Source organism: Pan troglodytes, chromosome Y, assembly GCF_028858775.2.
Source record: "Pan troglodytes isolate AG18354 chromosome Y, NHGRI_mPanTro3-v2.0_pri, whole genome shotgun sequence".
Classification (NCBI taxonomy): Eukaryota; Metazoa; Chordata; class Mammalia; order Primates; family Hominidae; genus Pan; species Pan troglodytes.
In genome coordinates, this window is record NC_072422.2 from 8,294,707 (window position 1) to 8,318,223 (window position 23,517).

At 40.7% G+C, this 23,517-nt stretch overlaps 1 pseudogene; it reads left to right on the forward strand.

Annotated features, from left to right (window-relative positions):
* The first annotated feature begins 18,462 nt into the window (after window positions 1-18,462).
* LOC735402 (C-terminal-binding protein 2-like) lies at window positions 18,463-20,606 on the forward strand (annotated as a pseudogene).
* Window positions 20,607-23,517: the final 2,911 nt, after the last annotated feature.

Consider the following 23,517-nt stretch of genomic DNA (forward strand, 5'->3'; position numbering starts at 1 on the left):
CTAGGTGATGTGACTCTCCTGTCTGTTACCTCCTCTTAGGGGGTATTGTGATATATTGCTGGGCCAAAACTGAGGTGATGTATCCTTTTGTCTTGCCCGGGCCCTGCATACATGGTATATGGTAACATATGTCTGGGTTGAACAAATAGGTGATGTGACTCTTCTGCATAAGTCTTGCCAACAGGGGTATTATGACATACCTTTATATTCATTGCCTAGGCGATGTGACTCTCCACTCTTATCTGGGCCCTTCCAAAAGAGGGGATTGTGATATATCACTGACCCTACCACCAAGGTGATGTGATTGTTCTCTTTTTCCTGGGTTTGCATATTTTGGGTATTGTGACATATCCCTGGGCCCAAAACTTAGGGAATAAAAGGTTTATTCCTCTATCTTATGCACAGTGAAACTTGTAACATATTTCTGCATTCATCACCAAGAAGATGTGACTCTTCTGCCTGCATCCTGACCACAGAGAGGATGGTGACATATTGCTAGATCCAGCATGCAGGTGATGTGTCTCTGCTGCCTGGGTCCTAATTTGAGAAGTGGATTGCAACATACTGATGCCTGAGCATTCAGATAATGTGACTGTTGCCTGGTCTCTGCTCTCAGGGAAGTGACATATCACTGGCCCAGCGTCCAACAGATTTTACCCTCCTGCTCTCTTCCTATACTCAGGTGTAATTATGACATATATCTTGGAACACAACACACAGGTGCAATGATGACTTTCATATGTCAAACTAGCCAATAGGAGAGATACTGCTTCTCCTAGCTACACTTAGGGAAATGAAAAAAAAAACATGGGTCTCCACACTAGGATCATCCACTCTCTCACATATTACAGAAAGCTCTCAGGTGGTAGAGATTCTTATCACAGGGCCCAGCACACAGGTGAAATTTGTTTCTCGTATGCACACCCTGCACCCTCCTGACCATTATGATTTTCACCCTCACATATAAACAGAACCCACTGGTGAGGTCCTGAATTGCACACATGAATCAGTTTATAGTTGGAACTGTCACTCTCATATGTAATCATCTGTCCAGAGTTGGAATGGGAACTTCGTTAAAAACCCAGCGCATAGAAAGTTGATGATTGTCTTATCTGGACCCCGCCAATTGTAAAGGTGTTGACTCATATATTGGCTTAGGGCCATAGATATGATCATGGGTCCATGTCAGCATGAAAATCTCTGAAAGAATTGAGACTGTCATGCATAACATATAAAGCCCTCAGGTGCAACACAGATAGTCCTAATAGGGCTCAGCACACAGTAATATAATGACATTGGGATGCACACCCAGCCAACATTAAAAATTGTCGTTCTTTCACATGATCATAGTTCGCTTTTGAGGCTCTGAATCCCACACCCGAAGGCGGTTTCAAAAGTTGAAAAATTGACTCTCATATGTGAGAGTCACAGATGTGTTGATGACTCTGAGATCATGAGTCAGCACACCTGGGAAGCTGTGATTTCAATTAGGGGACAAAGTCTGCAAGAGAAAATAGGGTTGCCACGCACAAGTTTAGTCCACTATTGAGATAGTGACTTGTGTACTTAGATCAAACATACAAAAGGTGTTCACTCTCGTGCCTAAAACCAGAATATGTGCAGGATTAATCCCATATCTGGACCTTCCTCCAGGTGGCATTGTGACAAATATACACTTTTGTCCAGCACCTGAGTGATTAGACTCTTCTGTTTAAGCCCAGATCACAAATAAAATTGGGACATATCATTGGACCTAGAACGTAGGTGATGTGGCTCTATTCTCTTGCCTTCATGCTGCCCACAGGGAGCATTGTAACGTATCACTGAACTTAACACCTAGGAGATTAGAGGCTCCTGCCCAAACTCTGTCCACAGTGAGCCTTGTAGCCTATTTCTGCTTCCAACGCCAGATGATGTGACTCTCCTTTCTGCCTGCACCTTGCCCACAGGAAAGATTCTGACATATCACTGGGCCCAGTAATCGGTAATCACGTGATGTGTCTCTCCTGCTATGGCCTTGCCCACAGGGAGTGTAGTGACATATCACTGAGCTCAATATTCAGGTGATTTGTCTCTTCTGCATATACTCTGATTTCAGGAGGGGATTGTAACATATCCCTGGTGAGCACACAAGTGATGGGACTCCCTTCCTAACCTCTGACCTCAGAAAACATTGTTACATATCCCTGGCCCAGCCTTAGGTATGTGACTCTCCTACATGGTCCCTGCCATCAGGGAAGATATTGACAAATCTCTGGCCAAGCATCCAGGTGATGTGACTCTCCTGCTACCTCCCTACCCAGAGGAGAGATTGAAAAATATATCTTGGCCAGCTCACAGGTGTAATGACTCTCATACCTCAAACCTGCCACTAAGAGAAACATTGTTTTTCATAGTGAGGCTTTGGAAAACAGGTAGGTCCTAAGTTTTCCTTTTGTATGAAGGTCTGAGGGGAATACCACTCTCTCTTATATTATATAAAGCCCTTAAATGGTACAAAGAGTATTATCACAGGGATATGTTGCACAACCTAGGGAAGGGGCCCAGTTATATGTCACAATTACCCCAGGAGGCAGGGCATATGCATGAGAAGAGAGTCACATCACATATGTGCTGGCCTAAGTGATATGTCATCGTCCTCACTGTGGACAGGTCTCAGTAAAAACAGGAGAGTCATATCATTCTAATAATAGTCTCAGAGATACATCACAATGACTCCCCTGGGCAGAAACAAGAAACAAGAAACAAGGGATAAGAGTCACATCACCTGTGGGCTAGGCCCAGAGATGTCACTCTTACTTCCGTGGGCATGTGTCAGGCTGGAGAGGAGAATCACATCATTTAAGCACTGGACCAAAAAATACGTCACAATCTTTCTATGGGCAAAACCCAGGTAAGGGAATAGAGCCATATCAAATAGTTCATGGGCTCAGAGATATGTCACTATGCTCTCTGTGGGCACGGTTCAGGTAGGACAATCACATTACATTGGTGCTTGTTCAGCAATATATCCCAATGCCTTCTGAGGGCAGAGCCAAGATAAAAGAGTAAAATCATTTTGGAGTTTTACCTATCGATATGTCACAATCTCCCCCTTGGGCAGAACCTGAAAAAAAGCAAAGAGTCACATTAGCTAAATGCTGCGCCTGGTGATAAGTCACAATTCACCCTGTAGGCAGAGACTAGACAGAAGATAGAGTCACATCATCTAGTGACTGGTGCAGAGATATGCCACCATGCCCTCTGTAGGCAGAGTTCAGACAGGAGAGCTATGTCACCTGTGTTTTGGACCCAGAAATATGTCACAAGAGCTCATGGACAGAGCACAGAAAAGACAGTCACATAACCTGAATATAGGGTTAAGTGGTATGTCCCAATGCCTCCTGTGAGCATTCCAAGGCAGGAGAGGAGACTCACATCACCTGTGTGCAAGACCCAGTGATAGGTCACATGGAGGAGTACCACTGTCATGCATATTGTGTAAACTATGGTAGAGAAATTGTCACCACAGGGCTCAGCACACTGGTGAGATTATGCTTCTCAGATGCACACCCCACCAATGTTCAGGATGGTCTCTATCACACGTGGAGAGAGTCCACTCTTGAGGTCCTGAATTACACATGCAGACACAGTCCACAATGGGGATTCTGACTTTCATATGTGAACACCCAGCCACAGGTGGGATGGTGACTTATTTTTAAACACAGCTCATAGGCAGTTAAGAACTCTTACTTGGAACTTGCCAATTAGAAAGATGTTGACTGTCATACCAGGGCTTAAAGCTAAAGGTACAAGGAGGGGTCCGTGCCTGCTTAAGGTTTCAGAGAGGATTGTTATATTCATGCAGACTCTATAAAGACTTCATGTGGTGAAGAGAGTGTCCTGACAGGGCCCAGAACAAAGGTAGATTGTGACACTCATATCTACTCTGAGCCGAGAGTAAAAACTGTCATCTTTTCACATGAACAGAGCCCACTGTTGAGGTTCCGAATCTCACACCGAGAGGCAGTTGAAAGATGAAAAATTGACTCTCATAAGTGGATGCGATCCAGGTTTGAGTTAGCGACTCTAAAACTAACATTCAGTAAACACGTGAGGCTGTGACTCCATTAAGGGGCCACAGTCCTTAGGAAAGACTGAAGCTGCCATGCACAGATCCAGCACACCATTGAGACTGTGACTTGTATATTTAGACCCAACATACAGAATGTGTTTGCTCTCACACCTAGATATGGGACATGTGAAGGGTTGTCAGTCTCAACCCTGGACTTTCCTGGAGGTGTAACTGTGAAATATATCTCGGCCCAGCTCCTGAGGGACTTGACTCTTCTGCCTAGCCCAGCCCATATATAAAATTGTGACATTATTGAACCCAGCACCTATGACCCTCCTCTTCTGCCTGGGTCCCGTCAAAAAGAGAGATTGTGACAAACCAATGGGACACAAGCACCCACATGATGTGACTCTCCTCTTTTGCCTGGGCGCTGCATATTTTAGATATTGTGACATACTGCTGGGCATAATACCTAGGGAATTGATGGCTACTGCCTGAGCCCTGTTCACAGGGGACCTTGTGACATCTCTCTGCATTCACCACCTAGAAAAAGTGCGTGCACCCTGCCTACTAACAAGATTGTAACAGATTACTTGTCCTAGCAACCAAGTGATGCGAGTCTCCTCTCCTGCCTTGGTGCTGCTCGCAGGGGACATTATAACATATACTTGGTGCTGCACCCATGTTTTGTAATTTTTCTGCCAGGGCCCTACCAAATAAGCCACATTGCCTGGTCCAACACCCAGGTTATGCAGCTCTCCTGCCTGGGCTCTGCCTACAGGGGACACTGTGACTTATCTCTGCACCCATCACTCAGGTGATGTGACTTTCTTCTGCTGACTGATTCCTGCTCAAGTGGGGATTGTGACATATCAATGGGGTCCCCATCTAGCTGATGTAACTATTCTCTCCTGCCTAGGTTCTTCCTGCAGTGGAAATTGTGACATATCACTGGGCTTAACACCAAAGTGACATTAGTTTTTTGCCTTGGTTCTTCCCTCAGAAGACATTGTAACATATTGCTGGGCTCAGCACCAAAACGATGTAAGTTTCCTGTCTGGACCCTGCATACAGGAGTGTCTGTGACATATCTCTTGACTCATCAACTATTTGATGTCACTCTCCTCACTTCCCTGGGCTTTGCCTATAGGAAAGCATCAGCCTGGGCTCCAGAGCCAGCCACCCACCCCTGCACAGACAAGAAGAGGTCTCATTAAGCTTCAGCACAGTCTGGGACCTTGGCTTTTTTTGTAACGATTTGTTCGACATGAGGCCCACTCACAAGGGCCCTTCGTGACTGGACTCAAGGAAAACGAAAAGGCCAACTTGTCTTTGCGATTGTCTGTTGTTTCTCAATAACTATTTCTCAGTAACAGTGCTGGATGAATTCCACTAGGGGTTCACACAACCTGTTCCAGGACTTAGTGACCATTGTGTCTGTCCGTGTTCATTGAGTTCAAATTTAATATTTAACTTTTCCTCCTCATTCAGCCTCAATTTGACACTGAATCACAGGAAAATATTTTTACCGATATACGGGGAAGGCACAACTGGTATAGATTACAGATAAAGCAGAGGAGAATTAAAAGCACGATTAATAGAAACCACACCCACCACGGCCAACGCCAATGCCGGTTTGACAGCCAGTCCATGATGGGGTCCTGACGGTTAGATTCTCACTGTTTTACTTGTCCTTGCATGTCTTGGTCAAGGAGAGTAATATTGTGAGACTTGTCAGGGATATACACACAACATTCAGTATGCAGCAAGGTTCAAAGCCCTCCTTAGGCTGCTGTAAGCATACCTAATGCCATTCGATTTTGCAACACAACAGTACACAGCTGAGCAAATTCTTCTGATAACAACAGAAGTCTAGTGCTACTATCTTAGGCGCTTTTTCTACATGTAGACTTAATATTTTAATTTGTTGCTGAAGCAGGATTGTACCAGGGGCAAGGGAGAATATTGTGATAAGTTTCCACCACCAGGGAGTCTGGCACGTTCATAACCAGCTCTCTTCGTAAGCATCTAAATTACTGGGGAGGGGAATATTATCCCAGATGCTGAACGGAATTAATGGCACCCCCAAGTGAATCTCCCCATCCAACATGGGGGCAGGTACAGCCACCCATAGTGTCTGCATACCCAGAGGGCCCCCCAGGGGACAGTAATGGTTATACTATAATTATAGTGCATTAAGATGTTATTAAAGTAGCAAAGAAGTCCAGGTTGGATTGCAAGTGTTGTTGTTTTGGCCCCATTGGTAGTGACAGAGCCATTCAGAAATATTGGCAAGGACAACTCTCCAAGGTAGTCCATTTCCTGTGGCCTCTGTCAATTTGATGCATAGCCAGCATTGACTGCAGTTGGCTTCTGTTGCAGTGGTTGCTGCCCAGTTGATGAACTCATTCTCAGCCTCAGACAAGATGACCCAGGTGCTGAATACTAGCAGACAGGTTATTCTCTGTAACAACAAAAATGAAGGGGAACATGATATTGTTTTTCATTTTTAGGAAATTGTACTACCTCTTTATTTTCTGCTCCCATAGCTACAAGGTCACCAGCCTTAGGGGCGGGTTCTGATGGAGGCTGTATCCATATTTTGGCTCCAGGATTTAAGCTACCTATACCAGTGGATCTGAATTTCCCAGTTCTGTACGTAGCCTCTGTTGAGGCAGAGATTTCCTCAGGGGTTAATTGTTAACAAGGTACCAGGTACCAATGACAATTGAGCAACCTGCATCTGCGGTCTTGTAACAAAAGAATGTGGAGTGGTATTGTGTAAAGTGAACTATAACTCTTCCCGGTAATCATTATCAGTTATACCACCATACATTATAATGTGTCTCATTGCCAGGCTTGAACGTGTTGTAATACATTCACCCACATTCAAGTTTGCATTTATGCTGGAAATTTTCGCCTGTCGATCTGCCTGCTGTTTAGTCTGTCAAGAGAAAGCAGAGATGCATGAGCATCAATATGGAAAACAGCAATAATGGTAGTGTGCGTCAGGATTCAGGTATCTTCCAATATTGTTTTCTCCAAACCTCTCTATTTGTAATTCACCATTTATTTCATGGTCATTTGGGCAACTAGGTAGTAAGACAATTTTCTGCTGACTAACAGTCGGTATACAAGCAACAAATCGCTCTGGCCTCCTCTTAAATAGCTCAGGGGATGGCTTCTAGTTCAGCCAGCTGGCTGCTCACACCCCTCCCTTCATCAGAAATGTTTATGTTTTTAACAGGATTATAAACCACAGCCTCCCAGCATCGAGTACCATCAATGTATTTGGTGGGACCATCAGTAACCAAGCGTGTTTCTGATCCTCTGGGCTTAGTACTTTAAAGGATTTGCCCCATTGGGCAAGGAAGGTTTCCTTCCCTATCTGCAGGACTTGCTCAGTTGTTTGCTGAGCTGGCAAGTTTTGCACATCCTCATGTAAAAATGATACATGTTTTGGTTCCAGCTTAGCCTGGTCTTTTATGTACCATTTCCATTTACTTTCTTGAGTGTACCCTATCCAGTGAGTTTTGAGGGAGCTCATGACCCAAGTCATAATAGGAATTTGGGGCCTCATAAGAACATCATGATTGAAACAAAGGTGTTCTGTTTCCTGTGAAGCCCAGTAGCAGGCCAACAACAGCTTCTCAAAGAGAATATAAGCTTTGCCAGCCTCTGGCAGCTTCTGGGTCTAAAACCCCAAAGGTATCTTCTTCCCATCTTGTTTCTACCTAAGGCTCCAATAAGCATGTTGATCTAGGACAGTTACTTGCAGTTCTGTTGACCCATCCTATAAGGGCCATAGATCCAGGGCCAGTTGCTCCGCTTGTCTGGCTTACTGAAAAGCCAGGCTGTCTTTCTGTCTCCAGTGAAATTCATAGCGTTTTCAAGTGACTGCCTGCAGAGGTTGTAAAATGTTACCCAAGTGGGGAATATGATGTCTCCAGAATCCAAGCAAGCCACTACAATTTTGGACCTCCTTTTCAGTGGTAGGGCTGCAAATTCTAGTATTTTAGCCTTAGCCTTTGGTAAAATGGACCGTTTCCCTGCATTCCATAGGATGCCAAGAACTTTACAGTTTGTGCAGGCCATTGAATTTTACTAGAGTTAACTTCCCATCCTTGAGACAGGATTTGGGTTTTTACCCTCTCCAAGCCCTGAAAACTGACTAGTTCTTCAGTTTTACCCTGACCGGGCCACTGGGACAGCTGCTTTTTCTGCAATAGGCTGGTAGCTTTGAGCCTGATCAGTCAAGACATAGGCCTGGCATGGGGCCAGGGCCAGTCTGGAAGTCAGATTAAAATTTTCCTTTTCCAGCTTACATTTCTCTTGTAGCAACCAGTCCCTATATTGACACTTTAACTCATAAGCCGTAAGCAAGCATCATCAATGCTGGGAAATTCCCTCAGCATTCCAATTACCAACTGGGATTCCCTGCAGCACCTCACGCACAGCCAATGATTCAAAATGCACTAATATAGATTCCCAATTTTCACAAAGGCCAGTTCCCTTGGACCAGTCAAAGGCCAAGGGGAAGAACTGGAGGAGTTTCCATCTGAATACATGGGAAGTTCCTGAGCTCCCTGTCTGGTTTCTGCTGCCAAAAAAATGGCACGCTTTTGCTTTTGAATCCTGTTCATGACGCCAAAAATGTACTGTGCGGGAAACACCCAAAGGGAGAAGAAAAAAAACACACACACACAATAGCTTTAAGGGTAAACAAACTTTATCCCACTTAAAAGGCAATGCAGATATAATAAGCAAATATATAAGCAAGTTGCAATGGGAAGGGGAGAAGGGAAAGTATATATATTATATATATATAGTGTATATATACATTATATATAGTGTATATATATTTTAAATATAGTGTATATATATTATATATAGTGTATATATAATATATATAGTGTATGTATATTATATAGTGTATATATAATAGCTATAGTGTATATATATTATAGCTATAGTGTATATATATATTATATATACTGTATATATATTATTTATAGTGTATATATTATATATAGTGTACATATAATATATATAGTGTATCTATATTATATATATAGTGTATATATATATTATATATAGTGTATATATATTATATATATATAGTGTGTGTGTGTATATATATATAAAATATATATATTTACACTCACCAAACTATGGAGGATTCACCACCAGACTGTGAAGCAACAGCCTGGGCTCCAGATTGGCCACTCATCCGTGCACAGACGAGGAGAGATCTCATGAAGCTTTGGCGCAGTCTGGAACCCTAGCTCTTTTTGTAATGAGTTATTTGGCATGAAGTCCAGTCAGAAGGGCCCTTCACGACTGGGCTCAAGGAACACAAAAAGGTCAACTTGTTTTTTTGATTATCTATTGTTTTTCAATAACTAACATATAGGAATAAATTGAAATAGAAATTTATCTGAAACAGAGCCGGATGAAGCCTTCAAGAGGCTCACACAACCTGTTCTGGGACTTGGTGAACATTGTTTGAGTCCATGTTCAATTGAGTTCAAATTTAATATTTAACTTTTACTCCACAAAGTGTCAAAAGTAATTCCTTCAAATGCAGGAAATTATGTAGCTACTCACAAACTAAAATTCTCAACCAAAAGTCATAAATTGAGTACAGAGATAAAAAATAAAATAAAATCTAACTACATTTGTCTACAGGGTGCTCAATTTATTTATTGATTTATTTATTTTAGAGACATGGCATTGCTGTGTTTCCCAGGTTGGTCTCAAACTTCTGGCCTCAAGTGAACCTCCTACCTCAATCCCCTAAAATGCTTGGATGACAGATATGAGCCATCATACTATATAGTAACAAAAACAGACTAAAAGTGGCAAGATGCATCAAAACAATTTTATGCAAATCGTAAACAAATGAAGACAATGTCACAATTACATTATGCAAAATACTTTTTAAATGACTGTCTTAGTTTATAAAATATACTGTAAGTTAAAACTGTCAAAGAAAACAAAGGACAAACTAATAAAAGAGTTTATTCACTGGAAACCTAGGACAATTATATACATTTATATAATTGTATTTATCTAATTATGTATACACACACATATATATATGCACCTCACATGAGGATTTTAAAATAAATCAACAACATTTTGTCAGAACATAAACAAAAAACTGCAATATACTGAGAACAATATTTTAATACACCAGTTCTGTAATTAATAATAAAGCCAGATAGAATATTAAAAAGAAAACAGAGGACATGAAAATACTATAAAGCAGTTAGATTTAACAGATGCATAGAGACCCCTCTACACAACAACAAAACTCACAGTCTTGTCAAAAGCTCATAAAACATTGTCCTAAAAATAAATATTAGGCAAAAAAAATTTTTAACAGAATTAAAAAAAAATTGCATGTTACAGAAAACCCTTCAAAAAATCAATCAACCCAGGAGCTGGTTTTTTGAAAAGATTAACAAAATAGACAGACCGCTAGTAAGACTAATAAAGAAGAAAAGAGAGAAGAATCAAATAGACGCAGTAATAAACGACAAAGGGATATCACCACCAAACCCGCAGAAATACAAACTACCATCAGAGAATAGTATACACACCTCTACGGAAATAAACTGGAAAACCTAGAAGAAATTGATAAATTCCTGGAAACATACACCCCCACCCCAAGACTAAATAAGGAAGAAGTTGAATCTATGAATAGACCAATAGCAGGTTCTGAAATTGAGGCAATAATTAATAGCTTACCAACTAAAAAAAGTCCAGGACCAGACGAATTCCCAACAGATTTCTACCAGAGATGCAAAGAGGAGCTGGTACCATCCCTTCTGAAACTATTCGAATCAATAGAAAAAGAGGGAATCTTCCCTAACTCATTTTATGAGGCCAGCATCATCCTGATACAAAAGCCTGGCAGAGGCACAACAAAAAAACAATATCCCTGATGAACATCGATGCGAACATCCTCAATAAAATGCTGGCAAACCAAATCCAGCAGCACATCAAAAAGCTTGTCCACCACAATCAAGTCAGCTTCATCCCTGGGATGCAAGGCTGGTTCAGCATATGCAAATCAATAAACATAATTCATCACATAAACAGAACCAAAGACAAAAATCTCATGACTATCTCAATAGATGCAGAAAAGGCCTTCAACAAAACTCAACAGCCTTTCATGATAAAAACTCTAAATAAACTAGGTGTTGATGGAACATATCTGAAAATAATAAGAGCTATTTATGACAAACCCACAGCCAATGTCATGCAGAATGGGCAAAACTTGGAAGCATTCCCTTTGAAAACCAGCACAAGAAAACGATGCCCTCTCTCTCCACTCCCACTCAACATAGTATTGGAAGTTCTGGCCAGGGCCATCAGCAAAGAGAAAGAAATAAAGGACATTCAATTAGAAAAAGGAGAAAGCCAAATTGTCTCTGTTTGCAGATGACATGATTGTATATTTAGAAAACCCCATCGTCTCAGCCCAAAATCTCCTTAAGCTGATAAGCAACTTCAGCAAAGTCTCAGGATACAAAATAATGTGCAAAAATCACAAGTATTTCTATACACCAACAACAGACAAACAGAGAGCCAAATCATGAATGAACTCCCACTCAACAATTGCTACAAACAGAATAAAATACCTAGGAATCCAACTTACAAGGGATGTGAAGGACCTCTTCAAGGAGAACTACAAACCACTGCTTGATGAAATAAAAGTGGACACAAACAAATGGAAGAACATTCCATGCTCCTGGAAAGGAAGAATCAATGTCATGAAAATGGCCATGCTGCCCAAGATAACTTATAGATTCAATGCTATCCCCATCAAGCTACCACTGACTTTCTTCACAGAATTGGAAAAAACTACTTTGAAGTTCATATGGAACCAAAAGACAGCCTGCATAGGCAAGAAAATCCTAAGCCAAAAGAGAAAATCTGGAGGTATCATGCTACCTGACTTCAATCTATACTACAGGTCTACAGTAACCAAAACAGCATGGTACTGGTACCAAAACAGATATATAGACCAATGGAAAAAAACAGAGGCCTCAGAAATACCACCACACATCTACAACCTTTGGATATTTGACAAATGTGACAAAAACGAGCAGTGAGGAAAGCATTCCTTATTTAATAAATGTTGCTGGACAAATTGGCGAGCCATATGCAGAAAACTGAAATTGGATTTCTTCCTTACACCCTATACAAAAATTGACTCAAGAAGGGTTAAAGACTTAAATGTAAGACCTAAAACCATAAAGACCTAAAACCATAAAAACCTAAAAGAAAACCTAGGAAATACCATTCAGGACATAGGCATGGGCAAAGACTTCATGACTAAAACACCAAAAACAATGGCAACAAAAGCCAAAATAGACAAATGAAATCTAATTAAACTTAAAAGCTTCTACACAGCAAACGAAACTATCATCAGAGCGAACAGGCAACCTACAGAATAGAAGAAAATTTTTGCAATCTACCTATCTGACAAAGGACTCACATCCAGAATTTACAAAGAACTTAAACAAATTTACAAGAAAAAATGAGCAATCCCATTAAAAGGTGGGCAAAGAATATGAACAGACACTTCTCAAAAGAAGACATTTATGTAACCAACAGACATGAAAAATTGTGCATCGTCACTGTCATCAGAGAAATGCAAATGAAAACCACAATGAGATACCATCTTACACCAGTTAGAATGGGGATCACTAAAATGTCAGAAAACAACAGATGCTGGAGAGGATGTGGAGAAATAAAATGCTTTTACACTGTGGGTGGGCGTGTAAATTAGTTCAACCACTGTGGAAGACAGTGTGGCAATTCCTCAAGTATCTACAACCAGAAATACCATTTGACCCAGCAATCCCATTACTGGGTATATATCCAAAGGTTTATAAATCATGCTACTATAAAGACACTTGCACACGTATGTTTATTGTGGCACTGTTCACAAGAGCAAAGTCTTGGAACCAACCCAAATGTACATCAATGATAGACTGGATTAAGAAACTGTGGCACATATACACCATGGAATACTACGCAGCCTTAAAAAAGGATGAATTCATGTCATTTGCAGGGACATGGATGAAGCTGGAAACCATCCTTCTCAGCAAACTATCACAAGGACAGAAAAACAAACACTGTATGTTTTCACTTATAGGTAGGAGTTGAACAATGAGAACACATGAACACAGGGCAGGGAACATCAAATGCTAGTGCCTGTTTGGAGGTGGGGGGCTAGGAAAGGGATAGCATTAGGAGAAACACTTAATGTAAATGATGAGTTGATGGGTGCAGCAAACCAACATGGCACATGTATACCTATGTAACAAACCTGTACGTTCCGCACATGTACCCTAGAACTTAAAGTATAATAAAAACTGAAGGTTACAGACTATAATTTCTGACCAAAATGGATTAAAACTAGAAATCAATAACAGAAGAAAATTCATAAAATTCACAAATACATGAAAATTAAACAATTTACTCTTCAACATGCTTTTGTTCAAGAGTTAGAAAATTTAGTATTTTGAACGTGTCTATAACACCCAAGGTGAGCTACAGATTTAATACAATCCCTATGAAATTCTTAAGATTATTTTTGACAGAAACAGAGAACGTGACTCCCCAAAGTATACGGAATTTCAGGGGACCACATAAAAAAGTTGGAAGCATTACAATTCCTGATTTCAAGACATGTTAGAAATCTACAGTAATCAAAATCGTTTGTTACTGGCATAAAGACAGAAAACTAGACTAATAAAAAAATCTTTGCCAATTCTGCAGACAGTGCCTGCATCATCCTGCAGACTGAAAATGATCATTTTGCTGCTGATGACTTTAAAGTGTGAGACAGAGCTGGCCATATGCCAGTTTGTGGAGAGCGACATTACTGATAACACCAGTATCACTCAGCCTCTGCTGGAGACAGAGATGGAGGCCCTCAAGGAAGAGCTGCTCCTCATGAAGAATCATGAGGAGGAAGTTAAAGGTTTATAATACCTGATTTCCAGCTCTTGGTTGACCATGGAGGTAGATGTCCCCAAGTCTCAGGACCTTGGCAAGATCATGGCAGGCATCCAGGCCCAATATGACGAGATGGCTGAGAACAACCGAGAGGAGCTGGACAAGTACTGGTGCCGGCAGACTGAGGAGAGCACCACAGTATTCACCGTGCTGTCCACTGAGATCGGAGCTGCCGAGAGGATGCTCAGGGAGCTGAGATGTACAGTCCAGTCCTTGGATATAGACCTGGACTCAATGAGATATCTGAAGGCCACCTTGGAGAACAGCCTGAGGGAGGTAGATGCAGATGGAGGAGCTCAACAGGATCCTGCTGCACCTGGAGTCAGAGCTGACCCAAACCCGGGAAGAGAGGCACCAGGCCCAAGAGCACGAGGACCTGTGGAACATCAAGGTCGAGCTGGAGGCTGAGATTGCCACCTACTGCCGCCTGCTAGAAGACGGGGAGAACTTCAATCTTGGCGATGCTCTGGACAGCAACAAATACCTGAAAAACATCCAAAAGAACACCCCTGCAGGATAATGGACGGCAAAGTGGTGTCTGAGACCAGTAACACCGACGTTTTGAGGTGCTGAGCCAGCAGAAGCAAGGTCCCTTTGGGGAGCAGGAGGCCAGTAAAAAGTTCAGAGGTCAAAAAAAATTACCTTCAAATCACAGAAGTGTTTCCTTCACACAAAAGTAATATAGAATCATTAATACATAGAAGTGGAAATTAAGACAATTTCCACAACTACGCACCCAGAGAGGATTAAAAAAGTAATTGACCACCAACTAATAAAACAAATACACAAGTCATAAATAAAGTATGAGTAAAGTTTATACAGGCAAATGAACAGAGAATTATGTTGGCAATAGACATATGGTTGATTCACATTTGACTTATTTTCTACACTCTTTGAAACTGTACACAGTTGAATATAGTCGTGCAAAATTATAATATATAGGCAGAATCTAAAAACACAAATGATGTAAGGCAGCCTATCCTAACAAGGAAATACAAGAATATATAATATTAGAAAATAAAATTAAATAAACATTAACCTGTGAAATACTGAATAAACAAAGCATACAACGGAAGAAGACTCTTTCTAGGTAACTAGCATGTTCAACCATAACTGGGCACCCAGAAAGATCAGATTTTGAATTATTAGCATATGGTTAGAGTAACAAAATTGCACAACAAATACATTATAATCTCCCATACAGAGCATTTAGAAGAAAATTTTAATAGAGATTTCAATGATATTAGAGACACTTTTTATTATATTCTTAATATATTACTCCTCTTTTTATACAAATGCAAAGGCTATAATTTATTTATTTATTTATTTATTTATTTATTTATTTATTTATTTAATTTTTTGAGACGGAGTCTCGCTCTGTCACCCAGGCTGGAGTGTAGTGGCGAGACCTCGGCTCACTGCAACCTCCGCCTCCTGGGTTCACGCCATTCTCCTGCCTCAGCCTCCTGAGTAGCTGGGACTACAGGTGCCCACCACCACGCCTGGCAAGTTTTTGTGTATTTTTAGTAAAGATGGGGTTTCATCATGTTAGCCAGGAAGGTCTTGATCTTCTGACCTTGTGATCCACCTGTCTCGGCCTCCCAAAGTGCTGGGATTACAGGCTTGAGCCACCGCACCTGGCCGGCTATATTTTTTGTAGTTTTAGTAGAAACGGGATTTCACCATGTTGGCCAGGCTGGTGTTGAACTCCTGATCTTGTGATCCACCCATCTCGGCCTCTTAAAGTGCTGGGATTACAAGCATGAGACACAGCACTGGCCAATAATTTATTTTTATAAAAGCAAAGAAAAGCCTTACATTTTTACATATGGGAAAAACATGAATATTGTAAAATATGCCGTGGAACACTACAATATAATAAGCAATTAGAAATAAATTATACTATCATTCAGATAGATGTTGAGGAAAGTAAATGGAAACACTAATGATAAGTTTTTCTATGCAGTGAACTTAGACACAAACTAAAACTTTTCTTAATGTGATGTGCATACTATCTACTTCACTTTCTGTATAACACATAAATTCAAGTATGCTATTCTGAAACCCCCGAAGCTAAAATTACAGGCTAATTTGACATACACAAAAACAGGACAGGGAAAACGTACAGATCACAGTCCCACTAAGCTTCATATAAGATTAATTAATAAAATAACTCATTAAGAAATCATGTGACAATTAAGAATTTGTTCTATTCCTCGCAAGTTTCCAAGTTTTTCTATGGCATCAAGTTCTTTAAAATTTCTTTGAGATGAGTAGATACAATAAACTATTCCACAGGTGAGACGTTTGGCATAGAGAGTTCACATTTCTAAGTTAGTTTCTACTAAGGGAAAGAAAACATTTTGACCTACATTACCAGAGATGAAAAAAAGAATAAAGTGAAATAGAAGATTCAACTTTATCATATGTGCTAAGGTGCTTTGGGCTCTGATAATTTTTTTTCCAATTTTTTTGCAGGATCACATTTGAAATCATAGGACTGAAAATTATGAAGAAGAAACCTTTGTCCTTGGACTTTCTGAAATATGTGAACCAAACCCCAATGCCTGCACTTTTACTCTCACAGACTTCTGACATGAGGCACAGATTTTTACAAAACAGCTTAACATGGAAGTCTCACAAAATGTGCAGATTTCCTCAGATCCCAAAAACAATGGAAAAGTACTCAGACCACAAGGCCTTCACAGGAATAACAGAAAGAAGAGGAGAACTTTGGCTGTCACTGTGAATGCCCTGGAATGCTAGAGGATGAACAGGAGAAGCCTTAGAAGACTGAAGAGCATAATAAGCAAGGGTAGGAAATTCCCATCTGTGGAGGCAAAAGAAGTAAATCTAGAATTTTCCAGAACCAATTTCTTTGAAGCAGAACTTCCAACACCACATTTTTAAGGTTTTCTCCTTGGCCTCTGCACCTCTCATCTTTGTTATTTGTTCATTCTTTCCTATTGGGGTGATGCCTATTATTCTCTCTTTTTACATTCCAAAGATATTTCCTTTACTGTAGAATGGGGCATCCAAGGGAGACTACAGCCATGAGTTCTTAGCTTCTGTTTCTGGTTGAGCCAGTAAGGTCCTTTCCTCATCCCCCTTTGCTGCTTATCACTAGAGACAGAACCTGAAAACCATTGCTGCAGGCTGCTAAAAACCTAACACAAAACAGAGCCATAACAAAAACAAAACAAGGCGGGTTGGAAAAGCTTGCTGTACAAGGCAACCAGGTCTGGCTTATATTCACCACATCCCTTCTTCTTTCCCAGAACAGCAATTGGGCTCAAGAGAAAACATCCAACTTTCAGTATCTCCCTCAGTATAGAATGAGAACAGTGGAACATATATTCAAAGGTTTGGCTTTTTGGGCTACCCCCATGACTAGATTCTGTCTCCCCCAACAGGGAATGCTAAAGGAAATGGCAGAGTTATGAGAATGACAACTTATGACTGCTGAGAAGAGAAGTTCCATGCTTATCACAGCCTCAGAGAAACAAACACTGCAATCAACTGCGGAAGCAAAGGACTACCGTGTCTGGAAAACAATGGGAAAAAATATCTTTACCTTAAAAATACACACACAAGCCCACAGAAGACACATTGAGGACCCTGTTAATGAAGCACCAGGATGTACAGCCTCGCTGATTGTTGTATTATCTTGTAGTAAGAAAGTGTGTACATACTACATTACACAGTTGTTTTATAAATTTCTGAATCTCATCAAAAGATTGCAGGACATACAGAAAAGGACGAAAACATGTCCCAAATGAAGAAATAAAATAAACCTACAAATATTGACCTTTAAAAATCTTTGTTGACTTTTAAAGGTCAAAATTTGTAGGTTTATTCTTTGTTGTTTTTGTTGTATTCGCATTATATAATTTCAAAAATCAAAATAATTATCAAAGCTCCTTAATGACATGGACACTCCTCCGGTCCGCAGGGCCCCCGCAAGGGAGGAGACTCGACACCATGCAGGACACCCGGGTGGACCCCCAACCCACGCCCAAGTCTCAGAGCAGGAGCAGGCACCTGGCTGCACCAGGACGAAGCCGCCTCCACCCCCAGCGGTCGCGGACTCCAGGAGCTCCAGACCTAGGGTCGTGGTGAGATTTTTTGATTGACTGCGCGATGGTGGCTGAGTTGCAAGCAAATGGGTTTCATCACCTTAAATGGTTTTGAACCAATGAAGCTATATTCCCTTAAAAAGACGGACAGCCCATCGTGTGAACTATAGAGTTTGTGAACAAATTTATATTGGGTTCATAGTGGCATCATGCATACAGACTCCTGCGAGTTCCCCTAAGTTCTTAGAGGACTGCTTTGCCTTTTCAGCTGAGAGTTGCAAAGTTCCGTAAAGAATGGCCCTTGTGGATAAGCGCTAAGTCAAGAGACAGCGATTGGACAGAATTTGTGAAGGAATTCGCCGCCAGATCATGAAAGACCCCCTGAGCCCCCGCTCACTGGCCGCGTTCCTGGTCGGCCGTGACTGCACTGTGTACATGCCCATCCTGAAGGACCTGGCCACCGTGGCCTTCTGTGATGCAGTCCACGCAGGAGATCCACGAGAAAGTTCTAAACGGAGCCGTGGGCTCCATGATGTACCACGCCATCACCTCACCAGGGAGGATCTGGCAAATTTCAAGGCCTTGAGAGTGATCGTGGGGGTGGGCAGTGGCTATGACAACGTGGACATCAAGGCTGCCAGCGAGCTTGGAATTGTTGTGTGAAACATCCCGTCCGCAGCCGTGGAAGAGACAGCAAATTCCACCAACTGCCACATCCTCAACATGTACCGGAGGAACACATGGCTGTACCAGGCACTGTGGGAAGGCAAGCGGGTTCAGAGAACGGAGCAGATCTGCGAGGTGGCCTCGGGAGTGACCCCCATTCGTGGGAAGACGCTGGGCCTCATCGGCTAGGGTCGCACGCAGCAGGCTTTCGCAGTTCCAGCCACAGCCTTTGGATTCAGCGTCATATTTTATTACCCCTACTTGCAGGATGGGATCGAGCAGTCCCTGGGCATGCAGAGGGTCTACACCCTGCAGGATTTGCTGTAGCAGGGCGACTGCATCTCCTTGCACTGCAGTCTCCACGAACTTAAGCACCACCTTATCCATGACTTACCATAAAGCAGATGAGGCAGGGAGCATTCCTTGTGAATGCAGCCCGTAGTGGCCTGGTGGACGAGAAAGCCTTAGCACAGGCCCTCAAGGAGGGCAGGATACGAGGGGCAATCCTCGACGTGAATGAGTCGCAGCCCTTTAGCTTTGCTCAGGGTCCGTTGAAAGATGGCCCCAATCTCATCTGCACTCCTCACACTGCCTGCTACAGCCAGCAGGTGTCACTGGAGATGAGGGAGACAGCTGCCACGGAGATCTGCGGAGCCATCACAGGCCGCATCCCAGGAAGCTTAAGAAACTGTGTGAACAAGGAATTTTTTGTCATATCTGTGCTTTGGTGGGAAATAGACCAGCAAGCAATTCATCCAGGCATCGTGGGGGTGGCTCCAGGAGGACTTCCCGCATCCATGGAAGGGATCTTCCCTGGAGGCATCCCGGTGACTCACAAACTCCCCACAGTGGCACATCCTTCCCAAGCGCCCTCTCCCAACCAGCCGTCAAACACGGGGACAATCGAGAGTACGCCAAGGAGAAATGACAGACAATGCCGGAAGGTAATCATTCAGATACACTTGGGAACAAGAGACAGTGAAAAATAGATAAACTAAGAGAAAAAGAATCTGACGCTCTTCTTAGCTGATTCTGGACATAGGCTCATTGGTATTGCAGTGCTAAAACTACAAGAGCTAGAAAACTGAAGATGTCGTCTGCTTACGGAAGCTCTGAAAGACTAGAGTGTGATTTATTAACGACCAACTTCCGTTATTGTGTGTTGTTTTTCATCTGTGCGTCAAATCACAAAGAATAAATAGAACTTTTTCCTTTATCAGTCCCTTGGGCACAGCAGGTCCGGAACACCCTGCTCAGAATGTTGCATCAAGACTTCAAACATCAAAATAAAAACCATGAGGAGGAAATCCCCATCTTGTGACTTGAGTCCCTTCAGTCTACAGGGACTGTTTACCGCTTTTTGCTAATAGGAAGATCACATTACTAGAAAATGTGGAGTAAACTATGTGCCTGTGTTAGTCATCCGCACCCATAGGATTGAAGACAGTACCGGCCCCTGTACAGAGAAGCATCTCTCATATCTGAACTGCATACTGAGCGGGCAAGTCGGTTGCAAGTTCAGTAAAAGCCTCCGATAATGCAAAAAAAAAAAAAAAAAAAAAAAAAAAAAAAGTATTAAGTTTCACAAGCTGTTTGTAATGAAGTATATTTTCTCAGTTTCAGATCCTCTGCTATTTTATTGAGTGGAAAGGGTTCAAGGTTTCTTGAACCCTTGCACTAAAAGGGTTCAAGAAAAATAATATTGCATTTTCTTATGTCACAGGAAACACTTTTAATGGTAACTTGTCAGATGCTCTATGAACAAACCCACTTTTTAAGACATTGATAAAGTCTTCTTTTCTTCACGTTGTGTTTTATACAAGAACACTTCAGATGTATTGGATGTGACTGATTTTAACAAATTCTATTAGATTTGCCTCAATTAGTTACATGTTCTGTTCATAGTCTTTTGTGAATCATTGTCTTTTTGTTTAAAAAGATGGCCTATTTTGATGCTTTGATTAGGTACATTTACGTTTTTGTAAGAAAAGAAAAATTTTTTAAATTGTCCCAAACAGAAAAATAATGGCTATCAGAAGTACATTTTGTTGTAGTGTAGTACGAGTTACCATTACTGTAGTTGTTTATTGTAAAGATGGACATTTAGCATTCAGTGCAGTTTTCAATAAAATGTAATTAGAAAAAAACTGTTTAATGAACAAAAACAGAACACAGATAACAAAAGAATATTAGAAGAAGCGATACATAAAGAAAATGAGATATCAATAAAAAGATTTTTAAAAACCTACAACAATTGTGAATCTGAAGAACATAATAACTATATTAAAAATTTAATCAACACTCACAAAAGCAGACTAATAAAGGAGAAAAAAATTACACAATTAATGACATTGTAGTTATAAATATTGAGTGATAAAAACAAATTTTTTAAACAGAATGGAGAAAAAAGTATAGGACGTACTGCACACCATCAAGTGGACTATTATATTTATAAATATAAATATTTACATTTTTTTGTTATCTTACAGAAACAATACAGGAGAAAAGTAATAAAGCGGTTATTTTTAAAAAGTAGCTGAGAAATCCCCAGATGACAAGGTAATTAAACAAGAAGAAATACTTCCAAACAAAAACCTTCAACTGGAATAATATCACTTCAGAAATAAAAAAACTAAACCTTTCCAAAATAAATAAAAGTTGAGTCTGTTACTAACCACTGGAACAGTCCTAAAGGAAACGTTAAAGAAACTCTATCACGTCAAAAAATGAAATGATGCTGCACAGCATCATAAAAGCACATGAAAATAGAAAGTGCTATATTAAAGGTAAATATATAAACAGGTAAAGAAATCTCTACTGTCATAATGATGGTGCACAAAATTTTCAAAATATTGCCATGGACTTTAAAAAATGCAGCAAAAATCTGCATAAATGTGTGTTCATAGAGAACAAGAAAAGATAATATGTGATATTAATAAAACGGTGGGGATGTGAAGAGGTACAACTTTGCATTCAGTTGAAATATAGTTGTTATATACTGTCATAACTTTAAGATGATTTATGAAGTCTTTATTTCTCAAGATGATTACCAAAAAAACCTGTAGAATGTATGCAAAGGCAAATGAGAAAGAAATTCAATCATGTCACTACAAAATCAACAAACAAAAATAAAGAAGTAAGAGAAAAAATGATAAATAACACATCTACAAGAAACACAGAAGACAATTACAAATAATAAAGTAACTTCATTAACTGCAGTAATTACTTCAAATATAAAAAGCTAAATACCTTAAAGAAAGTTAATAAATAATTTAATGTATTAAGAACAAAGAAGATCCGGCAATGTGCTCTCTACAAGAGTCACTTCAGCTCTAAGAACTCAAATAAGTTGAAAGTAACAGTATAAAGAAAATGTACTTTATGCAATGAGTAGCTACAATTGGAGGGCCATGGTCATAATTATATTAAACAAAATATATTTTAAATCAAAAATGTGAACAAGAGACAGATTGGTATTATGTTTTTGTTTTTGTTTTTGGAGACAGAGTCTCATTCTGTCACCAGGCAGGAGTGCAGTGGCACTATCTCGGCTCACTGCAACCTCCGCCTCCCCGGTTCAATCGATTCTCCTGCCTCAGCTTCCTGAGTAGCTGGGACTACAGGCATGCGCCACCACACTCAGCTAATTTTTGTACTTCTTAGTAGAGATGGGGTTTCACCTTGTTGGCCAGGATGGTCTCGATCTCTGGACCTCATGATTCACCCGCCTTGGCTTCCCAAAGTGCTGGGACTGCAGGCGTGAGCCATTGCACCCGCCCGGCCGAGACAGATTGGTATTATGTAATGGTGAGATGGATTAACTTTCAAGGAATCTATAACAATAATTTATAAATCATATATGTATATAATTTGAAAAATCTGCAAAAATATACCAATGAGATTTTGACAAAAATTACATTAATTTTTATATTACTATAAATAGCATTGACATCTTTCTGTTTTTTTTTTTTTTTTTAGAGACAGAGTTTCTTTCTCCCAGGCTGGAGGGCAGTGGCACGATCTCGCGATAGGCTCAGTTCAACCTCCTCCTCCCAGGTTCAATTGATTCTTGTCTTTCAAATATGTAAAAGAAATATTGACAGAAGTCATGCAAGAAATACATAGCAACACAACAATGGTGGACTTCAAGACTCCACTTTCAATAACGACTAGAATAGTCAGATATAATATCAGTAAGAAAGCCAAACCTGAACACTATAGACCCAACCAGCATTTACAGAACTCTCCAATTGAAAGGAGCAAAATCTGCGATATTCTAAGTCACACAGGGTACATTCTGTTAGGATACATGTCTTATTAAATTTAAGAAAACTGAAGTCATACAAAGTAAATGAAACTAGAATTCAAAAGCAAGAAAATGTGGCAAATACGTAAATAAGAGGAAATTAAGCAAAACCTTTCTATAGTCTTGCTGAAGTGTCAGGTGATTTAATATTGTTAAGATGTCAGGGCCGGCACGTGGCTCATGCCTGTAATCCCAGGACTTTGGGAGGCCAAAGTGGGTGGATCACTTGAGAGCAGAAGTTTGATACTAGCCTGGTGAATATGGCAAAACCCTATCTCTACTAAAAATACAAAAGTTAGCGAGATGTGATGGTGCATGACTGTATTCCCAGCTACTCTGGTGGCTGAGACTGGAGAATTGCTTGAACCTGGGAAGCA